This window comes from Nothoprocta perdicaria, unplaced genomic scaffold, assembly GCF_003342845.1.
Source record: "Nothoprocta perdicaria isolate Ctin4 unplaced genomic scaffold, notPer1 scaffold_31, whole genome shotgun sequence".
Taxonomy (NCBI): domain Eukaryota; kingdom Metazoa; phylum Chordata; class Aves; order Tinamiformes; family Tinamidae; genus Nothoprocta; species Nothoprocta perdicaria.
Window position 1 is genome coordinate 663,254 of NW_020455544.1, and position 6,017 is coordinate 669,270.

At 58.5% G+C, this 6,017-nt stretch overlaps 1 protein-coding gene across 2 annotated transcripts in view; it reads left to right on the plus strand.

Moving 5' to 3' along the window:
* Positions 1–6,017, plus strand: part of NR3C2 (nuclear receptor subfamily 3 group C member 2) — a 192,146-nt gene that overhangs the window by 182,356 nt on the left and 3,773 nt on the right. The window lies entirely within an intron of this gene.

The window sequence follows — 6,017 nt, forward strand, 5'->3', positions numbered from 1 at the left end:
GCCCTGGGCACCGCTGGGCGCCGCGATCCCCTCGCGGCAGCGGCAGCAGCAGCAGAGCGTGGGGCGCTTCGGGTCAAGCCTGTATAGGAGCCCGCGGTCTGTTTACAGAACGTGCATATGGGATTATTTTTCAAATATTGTGCTGTTGTTCATTAAAACATTGAGAATCTCGGTGGGAGGCAGAGAGAGTGTTGCTAGTGCCGCAGTAACGGCTCATTCTTCAGAGATCAGGTTTCGTGGCTGTGTGCCAGCGCAGGAAGTTGTCGCGGGCCAGTGCAAAGGGAAGGGGACGGGAGATGAACCCTTTGCAGGATTCCCGCGTCGGAAACCGGGCAGCCCCTGTGTGTGTGGAGAGCCCTGGGCCTCTCCGGAGCGCACGGAGCTGCTGACCCGCTGTGTCCGCAAGGGCTGCGGAGCAGTGGGATGCTCCCATAGGGTATCCCTGTAAGCTGCGGGATGCTCCTGTAGGGTATCCATGTAGCCTGCAGGATACCCCTGTAAGCATGTCCAGAGCGCAGCACCGCCGGCCGCCGAGGCTCACGCTGCCCTGCTGTTTTGTTTCATTCCTCACTAAGCCCCTGTTACGTTACCTTTGGGCGAGAGTAGCCCCTTACCGTGCAGGGCTTGCTAAAGGAAGCGCCGTGGCCAGCCCGGCGCTTCCTGCCTGGAGCAGCGGCTGTCGGCACACACGGGCCGGCCTTCCAGGACGGCACCAAGGCCTGTCCGGCAAAGGCCCTTGTCTGCTTTTCTCCTTCAAACCGGTTTTGGGCTTTCAGAGTTTGAAATCTTATCAGAATAAATCTAGAGTAATGGCAATGCTCTTGAGAACTGAGGATTGCTCTTTTGCCCCCTCTACCTCCCAGTGCAGCATTTCTCTGCTTTATCAGCGTAAACGCAGATTTTCCACTAAATTCTTCAGCAAAGGAGGATCCCTTTTCAGCTGGCACCTCTGTGTCTTTAACTTATTCCATATGATTTTAAACGCTCGGAATATATTTGGTGCCGAGGGGTCTGTCCAGAGCTGACATCCCACAATTTTGCGCTGCCGGAGCCCGGTGCCGGCAGCCCAGGAGCCCGGGGTTTCCGCAGGGCCGGCGCTGGGTCCGTCCTCCAGTCGCTGCCGCGTTCCCGGCGGCGGGAGCAGGGCAGGAGCAGGGACTGCCGCTCGCCTTCACGGCGCCCTTTCCGGGCGCACTTGATGGGCTGGATGGGGACTGTGTGAAATGAGAGCGCGCGGGAATACCGGGTTGCAGGCTGCTCGGCTTGCCTTATGTAACAGGAGGAAGGGAAATGCAAAAAAACCCAGGCTGGTTTTCCTTTGTTCAGTGTATTGTGTCATTCATCCATACAGGGAGCATATGCGCAGGTAGCAAGTGCCGAGGTGAGGAAAAGAGCAGTTCTCAAGGAGGCCAGGTAGGCACTTAAGCTTTTGAAAAAATCAGCAACTTTCTGTAATGATCTATAAAGCCACCAAGCCCGGAAAGCAAAACAGAAAGCTAGGAGATCAAAGTCCCCCCTGAGCGGAGCAGGGAGGCCAACAGAGCCGGCACCGGGCACGGAGCCGGGCACGGAGCAGCTCTGCGGGCTGCCCTCGTGGGCCCGCGGCTCCGCACGCGGCTCCTGGCGCCCGGCGCTGCTCCGTGGGGCCGGCTCCTGTGCGGTGAGGGCGGCAGCGCGGCCGGGACGGCGCCTTCGCCCCCGTCACCCAACACGCGGCCGCGCCGGGGCCGTGCCCGCGCGCGGGCTGAGGGAGAGCTGTGTCCGGGATCACACGGGCGGCACGGGGAACATTGGAAACAGATGCAGTGGTATCAGAAACTGCATTTGGATCCTCCTCAGCATCTCCTGTTGGCTTTGGCAGCAGCGCTGTGTCTTGCATGGCAGGGCTCGCCTCGTGTGTCGAGCTCAGCGCATGGCTAGGCAGCCTGCAGAACAAAAGCCGAGTTTGGTTTCAATCTGGCTGATACTAAACAGACTTTGAGTGAAGAGGGCTTTTGTTTCCATGCCATGACATTAAGCCCTGATGTGAACCTCCCCTTGTCTTGGCAAGGCAGAGCTCTGCACTGTCATTTGCTTGTTGGTGATTTCTGCCAAACAAAAATAAATTCTTTAAGGCTCACACTGCTGAATAATTAATTTTTTATGGTTCCTGAAGGGAATGCTTTATAGCTGAGGTTGATCTTTCCCTAGGCTGACAGAGCCAGCGTTCCAGGCGCTGAGAGAAGCTGACGAGGGCGAGGGAGGCCCGGATTGTAGAGGGCAGTGTGTGGGGCGCCGTGGCAGGGGCGCGTGCTGCCCCTGCAAGCCGTGGGCTCCCTGCTCCCCACTGCAGGCCGCTGTTCTGGGGTCTCGCTCAGCGCCTCTTCCCGGATCGTTTGTCCTTTACACTGGCAGACGTGTCCTGGGTGGGGACCAGGCCCCCCTCCCCTGGCTAGGAGAAGGAAGGAGCCCGAGGACCCTCACTGGGATCTCCCGGGCCGGGGGCTGGGGCCCACAGTGGGACGTGGGGCTGCGGCTTTGAGCACAGAATGAGCCTGACTCGGGTTTCCCTGCAGCATGGGAGACTTGCTGTGAGCGCTGCGCTTTCCGTACCCACATCCATGGGGGAAGTATCTCCCAGTCCAGCAGCAGCGCCTGCCTGGGCAGAGCAGGTCCCGCTCGCCCAGCTTAGGAAGCCGGGTGCCCAACGCTGCACCTGGCTGCATCCAGAGGCCTCGTTCCCTGGGCTGCCCCCGTGTTGCATGGGAAGCCCTGCCCTTGGGGTTGGGAGGTCGAGAGTTCCTAAGGAACAGAGCAGCCCCGGGACAACAGGGTACCTGTAAGAACCAGGCGGCTCAATGAGTCACCTGCAAGTGCAGCACTTCACCTCGACAGTAATGAACAATTTACCTCTCAGACTGAGGAAAATAGGTTTTCGTGGAGTGGCAAGACCTGCCTGAGGATGCTTTTCCTTAACCTTGTCGGTCCTAAAGCCTCGTACGCACTGCTGGAAAGGGGGAATGGGAGGATTGCAGCGGTCCCAGACTCATGTGGGGCACCCCGGGGACGGGGGCAGGCGGCTCCGCGTGGTGCTTCCTCCTGGCCGGCAGGTTCCCGTGCTGCCCAGCACACGCGTTTGCGGGGCGAGGAGCAGAGCAGCAAAGCAGAGCAGAGCAGAGCAAAGCAGAGCAGAGCAAAGCAGAGCAGAGCAGAGCAGAGCAAAGCAGAGCAGAGCAGAGCAGAGCACAGCGCTGCCGCTCGCCTTCCCCAGGGCCGGGCTCAACGCAGAGGGACCCAGAGGCTGCCCGGGCCCAGGCGCTGGGTGGGAACGGGCACCGTGGTGAGGAAACCATCCCCTGGCAGGGAAAGGGGAGGTTGCTGGAGCGGCGGCTTCGAGGGAGGAGGCTGGGCCGCTGTGTGCAGCGAGGGCAGTTATAACAGCAGGAGACTGCCCGGCCCTGCGCTGTCACCCTGCGTGCAGCATCAGTTCTGGCCTCAGCAGAGCGCGGCGCGTGCGCGTTCGGGAGGCGGCCGCAGGCTCCGCAGGCAGAGGCTGCTGGGCTGCGCGGTCAGGGAGCGCACTGGGCACAGACACGGGCTGCTTGCAGGGGAGGCAGCTCTGCTCTTCCTGAAATTCATTCAAGGGCACGGTGCGATTCCCAAGCTCAGGTCTGTCTTTGGTTTTACTGCACAACTGCTGCAAGTGCTTGGGGCTCGTTACAGTTGTGTTGGCTTCGGGGGCTTCACTGAGGCCCACACGTCTGTTTTGGAAGAACTGTGGGCTGAGAAGCCCTAGCGCCAGGGTTGCTGTCTGATACTGCTGCTTCTGAGAGGCCCTCAGCACAGCAGGCAAGTGCAAACGCCGAGCATGGGGCAGCCCTAGAGGTGCGTGGGCAGGAGGAGCGAGGCCGGGGCCGGGCAGAGCGGGACCCCGGCGCCATCCGGGCACCGCAACCACCGGGACTGGAGCGGCGGCGCCTGGGCCCCTCCTTGTGAAAGCAGCGGTGCCTTCGCTCAGCCCGCTGCGTTACAGCGGTGCCTTCCGCGCTGCTGCGGTACAGACCCTGTCAGCATTTCCCGTCAAACCTCCCAGAAGCAGAGGGTAAGGAAAAACGTGGGTATGACTCCTTAAACACTGTGATTTTAGAGTCCTTTGAAGAATCAGCAGTGTATTTGATGCAGAGAGCTGCTAAGCCAGGCGCAGGGGTGCCAGATGCCTTGCGACAGCTCCCGAACTTGACACCAAGTTAGCCATGAGGCAGCAGTGCCCTCGTGGCCAAGAAGACCAACGGGCTCCTGGCTGCATCAGGAGGATGTTGCCGGCAGGGCAAGGGAGGGGATCCTGCCCCTCTGCTCAGCTCTGCTGAGGCCGCACCCTCACTCCTGCTTTTAAATATGACCTGTCTGGCATTGCCCAGAAGAAGATAATCTGTCATGTGCTTATGGCCAGTATTCCTGTCATTTGGTCATTCTGTGGATTTAAAAATATATCAAGATTCCAGTCCTAGGAGATAAATGACCATGACAACAGGCTTCCTATAGTGCCTCAAGTAATGAAGTTTCACAAATCAAGCAATGTCCTCCTGCATGTTGAGACCCGAGTGCATGTGCATTATTTTCAGCTATATGAGCAACCTTGGTTGAGGTAATGGGTGCAGTTCTAGGGTCTCCGGTATGAGGGACGTGGAGCTTCCAGAGAGGGTTCAGTGGAGAGCAACAAAGGTGATTAAGGGACTGGAGCATCTGTCCTATGAGGAGAGACCGAGCTGGGCCTGTTTAGCCTGGAGAAGAGGCGGCTCTGCCTGTGCTCCCTGCCCGGCGCCCTCCGTGCCGCTGCTGAGCTCAGCCGGGGCCCTGGGCCGGGGGGCCAGGGCCGCCGGCGCCTCCTGCGTATGAACTCTTGATGGATTTTTCAGGAACCCAGAAACCTGTCAGGCAAGAAGGTTCTCTGATGGTGTCTGCAGCTTGCACTGTTGGTCCAGCCCTGCAGAGAGACTTTCCCTACGGCATCTTTAGCTGGAGCTGTGGAGTTCAGCAGGGAGTTAACTCCTTATTTAAGAATTGATGCAACAGACTCGTATTTGATGAACTACAGGCGTAGCAGTAGATTGTGTGCTCTGTATGGGCAGAAAGTAGCAAAATTAATCAGGCCATCAGTTTAGACTTGCTAAGCAGGCTCTGGTTGTTTCTTCAGCGGAGTGGCCCCAGGCAGGACCTTGGAGGGGGCCTCTGCTTCCCGAGTGCCTTGCAGTGGGATTTGCTGCAGGACAGAGCGCCCGGCTCCAGCAGACCGTGGGTCACACCAAACACAAGCAGCTTCCAAATGACAGTGTTGCCTTAGTAAGGATCATAAGCAGGTATTTCTTGACTAGCACTATAAAATGAACACAGCAAGAGCGTGCATAGGAGTGGGCTGAGCTGTGAGTTTGCTCTGCCATGTTTTTATCATTAAAATAGAAAAATAATCCCCTGAGCAGTGATGCTGAACGAGGTCTTTTGGCCTTCACAACTTTCTTGCTCTTGCAGTGTTTGTTTTACAGCAAAGAAGCTGCAGTTGGTGATTTTTTTGCATGGAGAAACCAGCAGTAGACAGAAGAAAAAAAAAGTTAATAATTATTTCTTGCGGTGGGGCTAAGTTAAGCTTCCTATAACACACAGATACCTAGCTTATAAGCGCTAACAGAATTGGGGACAAGGTAGAGGTTAGTTGGACTGGTTTTATTGCTGCTGGGAGGCTCTGTAGTGTTTCCTCCCGCACACGGTTCCCGGTCCTCGCGGGCGCCAGGAGTCCCTGGGGTGGGAATGCATCCATGCCACTCGTGCAGGCAGGGCTGCTCCGGGCTCCCGCGCGCGCCGGTGCCGCGGGGCTGGGCTGTGCGCCGACGCCGAAGGCCGCGCGGCAGCTCTTGTTGTTAGACACGCAGTTACACGGGACCAGAGCCGGCCCGGGGCGCCGCGCCGCACGCCGAGGGCTGCGACACACGTGTCCCTCAGCAAGCGGAAGCAGGGCAGGGAGAGGAGCAGGGTGTGTGTGTGTG